The sequence below is a fragment of the Lactuca virosa genome, chromosome 6 (assembly GCF_052849685.1).
Source record: "Lactuca virosa cultivar CGN04683 chromosome 6, Lactuca_virosa_CGN04683_v6, whole genome shotgun sequence".
Taxonomy (NCBI): domain Eukaryota; kingdom Viridiplantae; phylum Streptophyta; class Magnoliopsida; order Asterales; family Asteraceae; genus Lactuca; species Lactuca virosa.
The window spans coordinates 171735963-171752911 of record NC_136431.1 but is presented as its reverse complement, the minus strand read 5'-3'; positions in this window follow the sequence as shown (position 1 = coordinate 171752911).

Here is a 16949-nt window from a genome sequence, read left to right as displayed (position 1 = left end):
GATGATACCATTAAGTTGTGACAGAGATTTTCTGCGATAATGAGAGTGACAGAGATTTTCTGCGATAATGAAGGGGCGGTTGCCTTAACCAAGAAACTGATAGATCATGGTAGATCTAGACATATCGACAGGAAATACCACTTCATAAGACATCAAGTAGAAGAAGGGAACCTCGTGGTAAAGGGGGTATCGTTAGAGGACAACTAAGTAGATCCCCTTACAAAGGGACTGACTAGGGTTAAGCACTTGCAGCATGCAAGAGGCATTGGGCTAACAGACGATATTAGTTTTAGTAGTTAGATAAATAGAAACTTGTAATAGCTAAATTATAATTGACATTTGATGATTGAATAAAAGGAGTTTTATTTATAAGTAAAGTTACTGTCTTGTGTCAATTATTTACTATTGCTTCACTTTGCATGTTTTGACTTCTAGAATAATAATTATTATTATTATTCAAACTATCCACAGTCGATCATACATTGGAAGTAAGTATGAAAGAAGGATGTCATGAGTTGGCTTGTAGATTGTCTAAGGAGTTAGACATAGCAAAACCTATATGAGCCGTTATAACCATGCATGATAATGACTAGGTCGCCCGTCTTGGTATTTTTCCAAATGTCGGTCTTGCTAAGGATGTTGTCGCCCTAGACTGGCCTAGTCTAGTTGTAGCGAACAACTAAGGCGTGGGGGGGGGGGGGTCACCCCGTATAGATCTATACACAAACTCCCGCTTTCCTAACAGGAAACTCTGATTATAACTACAGACTACTATTGTACACTTAGAGGTGCCAACCGACATGTCTCACTAGATTCTCAACCCCTTTTTGTATTATGTTTAATGTTTACGTATAAGTGGTATGATTTTGTATTCGAAAGGTACATATATAGGTATACGACATTTAATGATTACACAAAGGATTAGTTACGGCATACTAACATGTGAAGTTTCCATTCCAAGCCCTATTAGCATGTAATTAGACCACAAAGGCCCAATAACATGAAAAAGGGTAATTTAGGCCCAATAGACATGTAAATGGGCCACAAAAGCCCAATAAACATGTAATCCATAACGTAGGCCCAAATTAACATGTAAGTGGGTCGCAAGACCCAATAAACATGTCATGGAAAACATTGGGCTCAATATACACTTAATTGGGCCCTAAGGGCCCAATGGCCAAGAAATGTGAATATTAGGCCCAATAAATAGTTATCGGCGTATTTCATTCGTTTGTTTTGTTCCGTTGTTTGTTTTAGCTCAATGTTTACTAGATGGATGATAAGAAGCTTTCTTTTGTAAAAACGATATTTTTGGCCAATAAACCTCCAATTTTTAATTAAGGCCCAAAGTTTTGTAAAAATGACACTTTAGTCCATAATTTATAAAAATTTGTCATTTTGTCCCAAATGTTTGGAATTTCACAGATTTAGCCCAAAAAGTTATATTTTCACATTTAGAACCCTGTTTTGCAGAAAAGTAAATTTTCAGCCCTTGGTTGTAAAAATTTACACTTTCGGCCCAATTTTGGAAAATTTTACATTTTTGTTCCAATTTGAAAATAAATGTTATTTTCACCCCTAAATTTGGTTTGTTTACATTTATGACTCAAACTTTGGCCAAATTACATTTTTAAACCTCAAAACTTCATTTTTTTCGCAAATTGGGCCCAAAGGCCCGGAGGCCCAAAAGTTTTCGCCCAATAAGCTTAAACTTGCATTTTTAGCCCTTTTTAAAGTATGTTTAACATAAAAATACCTTTTTATATATGTAGGACCGGTTTGGCCCTTATAAAAACATAAATGCCACTTTTTGCCCTTATCTTTTGTTTTCTTGACAATTTTGTCCTTTAACAAGGTTTTTGTTGAAATCTTTTGTATCTAAAACTTGTAATCACTTTTGGCATGATAATATGATGGGTATAATGTCATAGTTCATAGATCTTTGCTAATAATACTTAGAATTTTGAGATTTGTTAAGATCCAACACATTTTTACTAAATAAGTTAAGTATTCACACAAAACATGCATATAAAACATAGATCTACACATTTTACTTGCATTCTTCCCCAAAAATCATATGAAAACCGAAAACAAGGGGGTATGAACTCACCTTTGCTTGATGTTTCGGTTTTTGAAGAAGAAGTGGAAAGAGATGAAGTGATTTTCGGCCCTAGCAACTTTCTTGAGTGGATCTCGAACTTAAGAAGTTTTCTAGGAGTATGATCACCAAAAGCTTGTTTAGAAAGAGTGATCTAACATGAGAAAGAAGTTATGTAACTTGGAGATGCTCTAGATCTCGAAAATTAGAGAGGAAAGGAGGAGTGTTCTTCTGAATGTTGGAGAGAAATTTAAAATTGGAGTGTGTGTGTGTGTATCTTCGGCCGAGAGTAGAAGAAGAGAGGGGAGAGAGAGGTGAGGTGACTAGCATGGATATATGGTGGTCCTTGCATGGATACATGATGTATAAAATGGAGATGGCATCCCCAAGTCAACCCCCCCATTACACTTCTTTTCTCTTTTTTTTTGTTCTACACATGGGACGAGATTTTTTGGGCCAAGAAGAAAGGGTGGAGTAGTTTTGGGACCATTAACTTTAGTAAGTATATTTGGGTTCTAAACATAACGTTTTCGGCCCATTGGGCCTTTGGAAGCATTCACGGCCCAAATAGAATAAAAGAATAGGCTTATGGCTCACTAAGGTTAATTGGATTAGTTATGGCCCAATAAGACCCATTAGGGTTAGAATGAATCATTATAGGCCCAAATGGTCCAAAATGTTTTAGATTTGGGAGTTGGGTCCATTTAGAATCCAAATAGGGTTTCCAAGCCCAAAATTAGTTGAATTGAATACTTATCGGTCCATTAGGCCCAATAAGGAAATCCTAGTCCAATATAGACTTAAACCGGGATTCTTATGGCTTAAGACTCTTTGATGAACATAAATGGTGAATCTAAATGAGCATTGAGTGAGATTTACTTAGAGTATATGTTTTACAATAGTTGAATGGTTACACAGGAATAGAATTTCCTAGCTAAAATGCCAGTTGTGACATCATCCCCCCGTTAGAGGGAATTTCGTCCCGGAATTCTTTTGAAAACTAGGATCGTGAAGAAAGGAATAAGTGAGGGTACTTTTGCTTTATCTGGTCTTCACGTTCCCACGTGAATTCTGGTCCGTGTTTTGTGCTCCATCGAACCTTCATGATCGGGATGTGACTTTGCTTTGTACGCTTCACCTCCCTGTCCATAATCTCGACTGGTTCTTCGACGAACAGGAGATTCTCGTTTATCTCTATCTCTTCCAAAGGAATGACAAGGATTTTATCTGATAGACACTTTTTCAGATTCGAAACGTGGAACACTAGGTGCACGTTGCTGAGCTCGACGGGTAGCTGCAGGTTGTAAGCCACTGGACCAATCCGGGCAAGAATCTCGAACAGTCCAATGTACCGCGGGTTCAATTTTCATCTTTTACCAAATCAAATCATTCCTTTCCAAGGAGAGACCTTTAACAACACGTGATCCCCAACTTGAAATTCTAGTGGCTTTCGCCGCTTGTCAGCATTGCTCTTTTGTCGGTCTCGCGATGCTTGAAGTCGAGCTTTGATTTGGACTATCTTCTCGGTTGTTTCACGAATGATTTCGGATCCTGTAAGAGCACTGGCTGGCGATTTCCCTTTTTCTAGTTGAGTTTCACCCACTTCGGCCCAGCATAGGGGCGATCTACATTTACGACCATAGAGAGCCTCGAAGGGAGCAACCTTGATGCTCGTATGGTAACTGTTGTTATAAGAGAATTCGATCAGAGGCAAGTGGGCATCCCATGATTTGCCGAAGTCAATCACGCAAGCTCGGAGCATATCCTCGAGTGTCTGGATGGTACGCTCACTCTGACCATCCGTCTGAGGGTGGTAGGCGGTGCTCATATCTAGCTGTGTTCCCATTGCCGTCTGAAGAGATTGCCAGAATCTTGAAGTAAATTTGCTATCTCGATCCGAGATAATAGATACTGGCACTCCATGGAGTTTCACGACCTCCTTGATGTAGATTCGGGTCAGCTTTTCCATCTTGTAGGACTCTTTTATTGGCAGGAAATGAGCGGATTTTGTCAATCTATCGACAATTACCCAGATAGCATCCAATCCGTCTGCTGTCCTTGGTAATTTGGTCACGAAGTCCATAGTAATCCTTTCCCATTTCCACTCGGGTATCACTGGTTGTTGCAATAGTCCTGAGGGCTTTTGGTATTTCACTTTCACCTTGGCGCAAGTAAGACACTTGCCCACGAAAGTAGCTATCTCTGCCTTCATATTAGGCCACCAATATTGCTGCTTGATATCCAAATACATTTTATCTGACCCCGGATGAATAGAATATCGCGTCTTGTGGGCTTCATGCATGACTATCTCTCTGAATCCCCCAATTTTGGGAACTCAGATTCTATTCATGAAGTAGTGGGTTCCGTCGTCTTTAACTTCGAGCTCCTTCTCCATTCCTCGTAGCGATTCACTAGCGACATTCTCTGGATTCAGTGCGTCCAATTGAGCTTCCTTGATCTGTGAAGCTAGATGAGATTGGATGGTGATTGACAGAGTCTTCACACGATGATTTGAATACTCCTTTCTGCTCAGGGCATCGGCTACCAAGTTAGCGTTGTCGGGATGATATTTGATCTCACACTCATAATCGTTTAACAGCTCAACCCATCTTCGCTGCCTCATGTTTAGTTCCTTTTGATTTAGAATGTGCCGGAGGTTCTTGTGGTCTGTAAAGATGGTGCACTTGGTACCATAGAGGTAGTGCCTCCAAAATTTTAAGGCGAAGACCACCGCCCCCAGTTCAAGATCATGCGTAGTGTAATTTACTTCATGCGTTTTCAGTTGTCTGGATGCATAAGCAATTACTTTCTCTCGTTGCATGAGGACACAACCTAAACCCTGATTCGAAGCATCACAGTAAACTATGAAGTCTTCGGTTCCCTCCGGTAAGGATATCACTGGAGCACTACAGAGGGCTTGCTTCAAGGTTTGGAAGGCAAACTCTTGCTTTTCGGTCCATTGAAGGGTACGCCTTTTTGGGTTAACGTGGTGAGGGGTTTGGCTATCTTGGAAAAGTTTTAAATGAATCTTCGGTAGTAGCCTACAAGACCCAAGAATTGGCGAATTTCTGTTGGCGTTGACGGAATTGCCCAGTTCTCGATTGCTTTGATTTTGGGGGGGTCCACATGTATTCCTTCCTGACTGACTACATGGCCCAGGAAGTTCACACTGCGGAGCCAGAACTCGCACTTGGAGAGTTTCGCATACAACTTTTCACCCCATAGGGTTTCTAAAATCTGTCGAAGGTGTTGGGTATGATCTTCTTCACTTCGAGAGTACACGAGAATATCGTCGATGAATACGATCACGAATTTGTCAAGGAATGGGCGGCAAACTCGATTCATGAGGTCCATAAATGCAGCGGGGGCATTTGTTAGACCGAAGGGCATTTGGACGAATTCATAATGACTGTAACGAGTTCGGAAAGTCGTCTTAGGAATGTCCTCATCTCGGACTTTGAGTTGGTGATAACCGGATCTCAGATCTATCTTTGAAAAGTAACTAGCTCCTTGAAGCTAGTCAAATAGATCATCAATTCGTGGAAGTGGATACCGGTTTTTGATTGTGAGTTTGTTTAATTCCCTATAGTCGATGCACATCCTGAAGGATCCGTCTTTCTTTTTAAAGAAAAGAACCGGAGCTCCCCACGACGAGAAGCTGGGTCTGATGAATCCTTTCTCTAGGAGTTCGCCCAGTTGGCTTGATAATTCTTGCATTTCAGCAGGGGCCAACCTATAGGGTGATTTGGCTATTGGAGTGGCTCCAGGCACTAGGTCGATTCGGAATTCGATTTGTCGTTCTGGGGGTATTCCCGGAAGATCTTCTGGAAACACGTCCGGGAAGTCACACGCCACTGGGATGTTGTGAATGCTCGCTTCATCTTTGGTTTTATCCACCACATAATCAAGGAATGTGTAGTTCTTCTTTTGTAGACACTTTTGTGCCTTGATACATGAGATAAGGCGAAGGTTTGCCCCGGGTTTATCTCTGTAGATTATTAGGGTTTCGTGATTAGGAAGATGAAGGCGAACGACCTTCTCGTGACACATAATATCGGCATGATGGGGGCTTAACCAATCCATGTCGATGATCACATCAAAACTCCTAATATTTACAGGCATTAAGTTTATTTGGAAGGTGTAATTGTTTAGTGCTAACGTACATCCTATATAGATATATTCTATTGTTTCTGATTTCCCATTAGCCATTTCTACCGTAAGGGCTTCGTTGAGCTTCTGGGGTTGTTGATTTAGCAAGTGTTTGAATTTATTACTAACAAACTTCGTTCCGCCCCACTATCAAATAGGATGCATGCATACGAGTTGTTAAGTAGGAACGTACCGGTGACAACGGCTGGGTCCTGCGCTGCTTCACCCTGACACATTGTCAGCACTCTCCCTGCTACTCCTGCCCCTTGATTGTTCCTGTTGGGGCAGTTTCACCTGAAATTCCCGGTCTTCCCACATCCGTAACAGATATAGTTGGCTCCAGCATTGGTGTTGTTGTTATTGTTGTTGTTGTTGCTGTTGTTATTGTTGTTTGTCATCTGGTTCTGTGGGAGCTGAGTCCTACAATACTTTGTTGTATGGCCCTTCCGGTTGCACCTTGTGCAACTCATCTCTCTGCACTCTCCATGATGGTGGAAGTTGCATTTCTTACACTTGGGAAGAATTCCTGAATACTGCTTTGAAGCATTTGGCGTGGATGAGGCTGGAGCATGTGGTGTGGTAGTAGCTTGTGTTGCAGCATGGACAGACACCGTTTGTTGCTTCTTAGACGATTCCGAGTTTTGCTTTCCCTTTCTCTTGTTGTTTCTCCCCTTCTTGTTATCTTCTTCCTTCTTAACCTCCGCTTCCACTGTTTTGGCACCCTTCTTATTGTCATGATCATACAGTTTCTTGGCCAGTCTCTTGGCGCTATCAAACGTCTCAGGGTTTGCCGCAATGACATTCCCTTGGATAGGTGCAGTCAATCCCCAGATAAACCTCTCAATCTTTTTCCCTTCTGAGGTGATCATTCCGGGACACAGAAGAGATAGCTCTCTAAAGCGGGATATGTATGTATCGATATTGGAGTTTTGAACTGTGAGGTTCCACAACTCTTGTTCCATCTTCTGAATCTCACCTCTAGGACATTATTCTGCTAACAACATCTCCTTCAGCTCTTCCTAGGGCATCGCGTTCGCCACCGGAAGTGTCATCGCCTCTACGTGGCCATTCCACCAGGAGAGAGCTTGGTCAATGAACGTGCAGGCTGCGAACTTGACCTTACACTCATCCGGACATCCGCAGATTTCGAAGACGGATTCTACCTTCTCGATCCATCTCTTCAAGACTATTACGCCTCCTGTCCTATTAAAGGTCTGAGGTTTGGCGTTGGTAAAGTCCTTGTAGGTGCATGATCGTGCGGCTCCGTGGTTTGTCCCTTGATTGGTGCTTCCGGCTCCCTGCCCGTTGCCTTCTCTGTTGTTTCCATTGTGAATCTGCGCAAGTGCTGCAGTGACCGCAGCGGACACTGCTGCCTAGAATGCAACCGAGTTTATCTCAGGTGGGGTCGGTGTTGCGTTGTTTCCACGGTTGGGTCTTTGAGGCATCTTTCTGTCATGGAATGGAAAGATGTTGAGTGCCTATTGTTTTGCGTGTTTGTGATCCTATAGACTAGGGGTATAGCGTGTGTATTTAAGTAATTTCATGCATTAACATAAAACAAGGGAAATAAAACACATAGCAGATGACAACGTCATGATAAAGCATTTTCATTAATACTAATAGTTTTGATACATGAAAATTTTCCAGAAGGCATACAGTACATGAGGAAAATATAAAATCCGGCAGCATAACGACTCTATGAGTAGTGTGATCACTTATACATAGAGTCGATAGTACATAGCATAGTACGCCTAAGAGAAACCTAATACTAATAAGGTACACTAATCCTAAGAAATGTCTAAATGTAGTAGCGAAATCATATCCCAAAATGATGTGCCAATAACTGAGCCATCTCGGTCATTTCTCCGATGACCTCATCCCTCTCCTGCTCAGCTTGCACGGCTCGTGTCTCCGTAGCAAACAGCTGCTGCCGAAGTGTGGCGACCTCTTCCTCCGGAGAACGATCCTCACCAATGGGATCCGCTGGCGGAGTAGGGTGGTCCTGGTGTGCCTCATCGGTAGGTGGTTCGACAGGGGCCTCATCCGTGTCCCTATCTCCCTCCATGTCCTCGTCAGTCCCCTCAAACTTATAGTCGGTATCAGTGTACTCGTCGGGCCCAACGTCATGGGCTCCTCCTTGTTCTTCTTCGGGATCCTCCTCAAGCATCCCTTGAGCCACTAGCGCTTGGTAGAAATGTACTCCTTGCTGATCATCATCCATGATGACTGCATGGGAGTGCGGGAATAAGTCATGTTTTGATTATTCCTATAGTATATTTTAATTATTTAGTTTTGAGTTCCCTAGAGTTTTTGGAGAGTGAGGTAGGCTTTTGGATTCATTTCTCGCTATGATTACTCCCGAACACATATTGGTCGTATTCTAAATAAATATAGTTGATCAAGTTATATTTCTCCCTAATATGACTACATAACTGCCCAGGTTTAATCATAGTGTTCAATTTCCTCCAGAAGCTTTTATTAGATGTTGTTAGATTATTATCCTAGTATGCGCACATAAGTGTGAGATTTTTGTTTTGTTCAGAGTTATTTAGTCCCATTGTGTTTATAGTTGTATATCATGTATGGTTAGATATGCTAGTTCACTATAAACATTGCTCTCATACCAACCTGTCACACCCCCGAACCAGACGGCGGAAATGTCCGACGGCTCGTGTGACTAACAATTGAATAATCATCACAATGAATATACATGAATCATAACACGATCATCACCAACATTACATAATACAACTAGCACTGTTTACATCAAGTACTTTGTTAAAATACATAAGTTCAAATTGTTAAAAGTACGATAAGTGCTATTACATAAAACAAAACCCTACACACTTGCATATCTTCCAGCTTAACGATTACCCGAGAATACAAGATATTTTGAAAACGATCAACATATATAATGTTGGTGAGTTCATAAGTATCTTTGAGTAAAAGTCTTTGTATCTTTCATAAAAACCCAGAAAATCCGATATTTTCTGTAAAAATGTCTGAAAATGTTGTGAAAATCAAGTATAAATGCATGTGTGAATTTCATAGTTATAGCTTATAAAAGAGTAGTTTAGTTTCATTGTATTGTGAATAAATAATAAATGTATATGAATAATTTCCCCCAGGAAATCCGATATTTTCTGTTTTATAACAATGTCTAGGTTCTTGTATCGTTGAATAAGTTGTTTTGCATTGACACAATCGAAGAGTTTATCTTCGAAAGTTTACTTTTGGTATTGAATCCCTATATGAGCCGTTATAACCATGCATGATAATGACTAGGTCGCTCGTCTTGGTATTTTTCCAAATGTCGGTCTTGCTAAGGATGTTGTCGCCCTAGACTGGCCTAGTCTAGCTGTAGCGAACAGCTAAGGCGTAGGGGGTCACCCCGTATAGAGCTATACACAAACTCCTGCTTTCCTACCAGGAAACTCTGATTATAACTACATGCTACGATTGTACACTCAGAGGTGCCAACCGACATGTCTCACTAGATTCTCAACCCCTTTTTGTATTATGTTTAATGTTTACGTATAAGTGGTATGTTTTTGTATTCGAAAGGTACAGATATAGGTATACGACATTTAATGATTACACAAAGGATTAGTTACGACATACTAACATGTGAAGTTTTCATTCCAAGCCCTATTAGCATGTAATTAGACCACAAAGGACCAATAACATGAAAAAGGGTAATTTAGGCCCAATAGGCATGTAAATGGGCCACAAAAGCCCAATAAACATGTAATCCATAATTTAGGCCCAAATTAACATGTAAGTGGGTCGCAAGACCCAATAAACATGTCATGGAAAACATTGGGCTCAATATACACTTAATTGGGCCCTAAGGGCCCAATGGCCAAGAAATGTGAATATTAGGCCCAATAAATAGTTATCGGCGTATTTCGTTCGTTTGTTTTGTTCCGTTGTTTGTTTTAGCTCAAGGTTTACTAGATTGATGGTAAGAAGCTTTCTTTTGTAAAAACGACATTTTTGGCCAATAAACCTCCAATTTTTAATTAAGGCCCAAAGTTTTGTAAAAATGACACTTTAGTCCATAATTTATAAAAATTTGTAATTTTGTCCCAAATGTTTGGAATTTCACAGATTTAGCCCAAAAAGTTATATTTTCACATTTAGAACCCTGTTTTGCAGAAAAGTAAATTTTCAGCCCTTGGTTGTAAAAATTTACACTTTCGGCCCAATTTTGGAAAATTTTACATTTTTGGTCCAATTTGAAAATAAATGTTATTTTCACCCCTAAATTTGGTTTGTTTACATTTATGACTCAAACTTTGGCGAAATTACATTTTTAAACCTCAAAACTTCATTTTTTTCGCAAATTGGGCCCAAAGACCGTGAGGCTAAAACGTTTTGGCCCAATAAGCTTAAAATTGCATTTTTGGCCCTTTGTAAAGTATGTTTAACATAAAAATACCTTTTTATATATGTAGGACTGATTTGGCCCTTATAAAAACATAAATGCCACTTTTTGCCCTTATCTTTTGTTTTCTTGACAATTTTGTCCTTTAACAAGGTTTTTGTTGAAATCTTTTGTATCTAAAACTTGTAATCACTTCTGGCATGATAATATGATGGGTATAATGTCATAGTTCATAGATCTTTGCTAATAATACTTAGAACTTTGAGATTTGTTAAGATCCAACATATTTTTACTAAATAAGTTAAGTATTCACACAAAACATGCATATAACACATAGATCTACACATTTTACTTGCATTCTCCCCCAAAAATCATATGAAAACCGAAAACAAGGGGGTATGAACTCACCTTTGCTTGATGTTTCAGTTTTTGAAGAAGAAGTGGAAAGAGATGAAGTGATTTTCGGCCCTAGCAACTTTCTTGAGTGGATCTCGAACTTAAGAAGTTTTCTAGGAGTATGATCACCAAAAGCTTGTTTAGAAGGAGTGATCTAACATGAGAAAGAAGTTATGTAACTTGGATATGTAAAGACTTACCAAGAATGATGATTTTTGGTGGTGGAAAACTTCTTGAAGATGCTCTAGATCTCGAAAATTAGAGAGGAAAGGAGGAGTGTTCTTGTGAATGTTGGAGAGAAATTTGAAATTGGAGTGTGTGTGTGTGTGTGTATCTTCGGCCGAGAGTAGAAGAAGAGAGGGGAGAGAGAGAGGTGAGGTGACTAGCATGGATATATGGTGGTCCTTGCATGGATACATGATGTATAAAATGGAGGTGGCATCCCCAAGTCAACCCCCCCCCCCATTACACTTCTTTTCTCTCTCTCTCTTTTTTTTGTTCTACACATGGGCCGAGATTTTTTGGGCTAAGAAGAAAGGGTGGAGTAGTTTTGGGCCCATTAACTTTAGTTAGGATATTTGGGTTCTAAACATAACTTTTTCGGCCCATTAGGCCTTTGGAAGCATTCACGGCCCAAATAGAATAAAAGAATGGGCTTATGGCTCACTAATGTTAATTGGATTAGTGATGGCCCAATATGGCCCAAATGGTCCAAAATGTTTTAGATTTGGGAGTTGGGTCCATTTAGAATCCAAATAGGGTTTCCAAGCCCAAAATTAGTTGAATTGAATACTTGTTGGTCCATTAGGCCCAATAAGGAAATCCTAGTCCAATATAGACTTAAACCGGGATTCTTATGGCTTCAGACTCTTTGATGAACATGAATGGTGAATCTAAATGAGCATTGAGTGAGATTTACTTAGAGTATATGTTTTACGATAGTTGAATGGTTACACAGGAATAGAATTTCCTAGCTAAAATGTCAGTTGTGACAGCTAGTTAGGACAATGCTTTGGAAAATTGAAAATATGCATATATAATTAGAGAAAACATAGATCCAAAACATTTAGGCTTGCATGTGCACCGTAGGAGTGTTATAGTGCTCAAAACCCAACAAACATATCAATAACTAATCTGTCACAACTAGCAAATTAGGATTAAGATGTTGATCCTTGTACAAGACAATTTCCTCTATTTAACCTTGCAACATTACATATAGTGAAATACAAACTTCAATGCTATTAAGTTCCTACGTTCATACATTGTGATTCAAGCCGAAACAACCTCATGCAAGTCCAAAACTCGATCGAATAAGCTAAGTCCAACTCAATTTGGGCCCTAGCCCAAGAATTCTCGGCCCAAAACCCTTATTGGACCAAGACTTCTTTATTGGGCCCTATTGGGCCGATAACTTCTCCAATTGGTCTTGTTGGGCCGAAAACCCATCTTTGGGCCTTAATTGGCCGAAAAATTCTATTGGGCACTATGTTGGGCCGAAAACTTTTTATTGAGCCTTAGTGGGCCGAAAAACAACTATTGGGCCTCCTATTGGGTCGAGAGCACTTCAATGGGCCTTGTTAGGCCGCAAACCTCTATTGGACCGAAAACTCTTTGGGCAAAGCCAAAAATCGGAACCCTCCTTCTTGGGCCATTTTTTTGGGCCGAACCCCCCCCCCCCCCCTTGCTCGGTTATGGCCTTAAACAAAAAAAAAGGAAAAGGGATGGATAATAAGGGTGCCACCTCCTTATTACCCCCCATATATCCATGTTAATCTTGCATGTATCAAGGTATCTATCTTATCACCTCTCAATAAGTCAACACACTACTTCTCCCCCCCCCCCCCTCATTCTCTATTTTCGGCCGCAAAACCCCATCCCTCCCACACACTTCAAACATTTTCCTCTCTAAACTCTCAAAAAACATCCTCCTTATTCTCTCAAAATTTTCGAGCACCATCACCTTCAAATATCGATCCTAGGCTTTCTTGGTAAGTTCTATGCTAAACTCAAGTGTTTTGCTTCATGCTTATGTTAAGAACATCCCATTTACACACTTTTTTTGGGTATTAAACTCTTAGAAACACCACACTTTCGAGAATCTCACAAGAACACAAGCTAGGCTCGAAGTTCTTCTTCTACATCTCGAAAATTCCCAAGGTGAGCTTCATACCCCACTATTTTCATGTTTATCACTCTTTTTTTTTGGGGGGGGGGGGAATACAAGTCAAGTTTTGTTTGAATCTTTGAATCTTTGCATGCACTTGTATGTTTATGTGACTATGTGTGTTGAAATGTTGATTACTTCATGTTAACACTCCATAAACTCGATATTTTACAAATCTCATGTTGTTAGAATAAAGTTATCTTTGAATAAGTTCACATATTTTGGTATTATGTTGAAGAAGAAATAAGTTACTAAGTAAAAATGGTTTTTAGTGTGTGTTAAAAATCAAAGAAAAATGTCATAACATATTTGGTTGTAAAAGCTTGAAAGATGGTGAAAATATGAGAGTTAGACTCAAAATGATTAATTTTTGGTTATATATAGTTTTACCACTAATACTTGTACAAATAGTGAAACATGATAAATTTCATGGATTTATATGAGATTTTGTGAAATTTGTGACATATTATAGTCACAACAAAAACTGAATATTTTTGTTTACAAAGCTCTCAAATAAAATTTTGGGTATGTTAAAACACACTATAAAACTTGGTTATGTTTCTAAAAACTATGTTTACTAGTAAAATAGTCGTAATATGTTGTCATATTTTACTAGTTGAATACTTAAAGGATTATACCATTTACACAACATATATTACAATTAGACGAATTCATTAATGATTATTTATAAAAAGCGTTATAAATAATTGAACTAAAACAGTATACAAACCAAAAGTTTTACGACAGAAAATTTCATGTAAACCTGTTAAGGCACTTGTGAGACTCTCATTCGTCGTACCTACCTAGCGTACACCGTAAGTCCTGTAGTTATAACCAGAGTCTCCTGGAGGGAGAGCGAGGTAATTGTGTATAGATCTATACGGGGTTGACACCCCCACACCTTAGCTGTTCGCTATAGCTAGACTAGGCCAGTCTAGGGTGACAAATATCTTACCGAAACCGACGCCTGAAGAACGTCATGACAGGCATTTTAGTTATATCAAGCATGGTTGTAACGACTCACATAGGGATTAACAATGATGTTTTGGAATTACGAAGTTATACACTTAACTTGTTTTATAAAATATAAAACCATGCTTCACTATTGTACTTTACTATCACCACTCCAGTCTTAGGGTTTTAAGACTATGCTTTTTCAATAAAACAGGAAATATAGGATTTTATGTGAATACATACTCTTTTTACTTACAAACCAAAGAAAACAAAGGACTCAAATGCAATTATTCACAGTTTTAGAACGAGACTACAAACCATCTTTTTCACAGGAAATATCAGATTTTCTGGAGTTTTACAAATTAGTACAAATCAAAGATATTACAAAGTTTTTAAACAAATATGCTTATGAACTCACCAACTTTTTAGTTGACGCTTTTCAAAACGACTTGTATTCTCAGGGACTCAGTGAGCAGGTACTCGGGCTATGGATTTTGGATATTTACTACATTTTTGGGAACATTATATTTTTTGTCACTCTTGTGTAAAGTTGTAAACAAATACAATTATGTAAATAATGTATGTTGGTATCTTTAATGTATGATGTTGGTTGCTATGTTTTCAATTATATTCAATTGTGATGATACAATACAATGAAGTCATCCACCCCCGGACGTTTCCGTCGTCCTGGTTCGGGGGTGTGCCATTGTCACACCCCAAAACCGGAACGGCAGAAACGTTCTGGGGTGGAGGACGTCATGCGTAGTATCACAACAATTGTATCATACCAATCATAGTAAACACAACCAAACATTGAATACATGTGTGAAAAAGGTTTACATATGTTTTAGTCTTGTTCAAATACATCATAACTGAAAGTAATTATAAAAAACATGACTTCGTTGCTCCGACTTCTCTGACTCCAGGAGTACCTGTCTACTGATTTCCTGAGAATACAAACAGTTTTGAAAGAGTATCAGCATAAAGCTGGTGAGTTCATAAGCGCTGTTTGTATATTGAAAACCGGTTGTTAACTCTGAAAATGTTTGTATGACTCCAAGAAAATCCAATATTTTCTTTAGTAAAAGTGAGAGAATTTTAGTAAAATGTTGTATGATTGGACTACCACTAGATGTATTGTAAGATGAACGTTGTATGAAAACCGTTTGTATGAAATGTTCTGTTTGAAAACCCTAGTTACTACCAGTACGTATAGTAGTATTAGTTTTCCTTGAGAAACCATGTATTTGTCCGTACTTGTACTAACAAGTATTGTTCGTGTGTTATTATTACGTAAGTAAATCGATGTTATCTACATTGTGAGTGTCATGACCATACTTTGACTTGATATGGCGCGAATCGGGCACCAGTATCTTTTATGAATTTGTCACCCGTAGACCTGCCGATCCTACTGTAGCTAGCAGCAAGGTGCGGGATAGTCAGTCCCGTATAGATCTATACACAAAAATCACGCTCTCCCTCCAAGAGATTCTGATCACAAGTACTAGTCCTTCACTCAGTTAAGTTTGTGAGTGTTACCAAGGACGTGTCTCCAACTAGACTAACAAATTTACAAGTAATAATGCTGAAAACCCTTTTTGAAAATAACTAAAAGGTTTATAAAGTGTGAGTTTGTAAGCTGTGGTATGAATTCCCAAACTATAACTATTATAGTTTGTGTGTACGTATATGTATAACCTTGTGTGAATTCCCAAACTATACCTATTATAGTTTGTATGTTTGTAAGTGTAAATCATGTATTGTTCTAAAAACTATGTGGTTAAGTTCGTACGTTAAAAACGTCCCTTATGCTCAACATAATACAGAAGGGATAAAATATCTAAAATATTTTGTAAAACTGTGTGTTTGTACTGATTCCGTCCGTTTTAAGTTTACTGAAATCCGTTTTTGTAACTTTCATAAAATCAGTTATGTTTGGCTTGTATCCCCCCTGAAAACATTAAAAACTCGGAAAGTGTAGGGGTATGAACTCACCTTGAGTGAGTGGTTTGCACGAAAGACCGGTATGAGATGTCGAGTGTCAAGTGAAGCCTCGAACACAATTTGATCCTAATTAACATGTAATGACACATATAGGAGTCAAATGAAGGTATTTCACTACTAGATACGATAGAGAACCACTCTAGGGACTTGGAACCATTGGTACTAAGTGTTAGAACCTTGTAGGGTTGAGTAAGGGAGGTGTACGACCACCTTAAAGGTGTGTGCGGTCATGGGTGTGCGGCCCATGAGGTGTGCGGCCGTATACTCATGATGGAAGGTGTCTTTGAGGTGTTTTCAAGGTTCATACTGGCATCCACGAAGTGTTCTAGGTCCATGCTTAGTTTTAATGCAAGTTTGAGGTCAATAAAGGTCATAGAAATGGGTTTGCGGCCTTAAGGTGCGTGTGTGTGGTCGCACAAAGGAGTGTGCTGCCAAACATAGGTGTGTGCGGCCGTACATAGGGGTGTGCGGCCGTACACCCTTCATGTTTATGTCCAAAATGCCTACTTTAAGGTGCAACAAGGGTAGGGTAATGTCCAACTCGAAGATAGGGGTCAAACTCTCACTTTGGAGGGTCTTTTAGGAGTGTGCGACCATCTTATGGGAGTGTGCGGCCGCACTCTCTTCTAGACATGAAGAACATGACCGATATTGCAATCCCAAGGCCTAGATAGAGTGGTCTTTCATGGTTTGCAAGTTAGAGGATGAATTACTCACGTTTCTTGAAGCTTTGGAGGGTTCACGGTTGAAGAAGCTTGAGATAATGGTGTAGTGTGCGGCCAAGGAGTGAAAGGAAT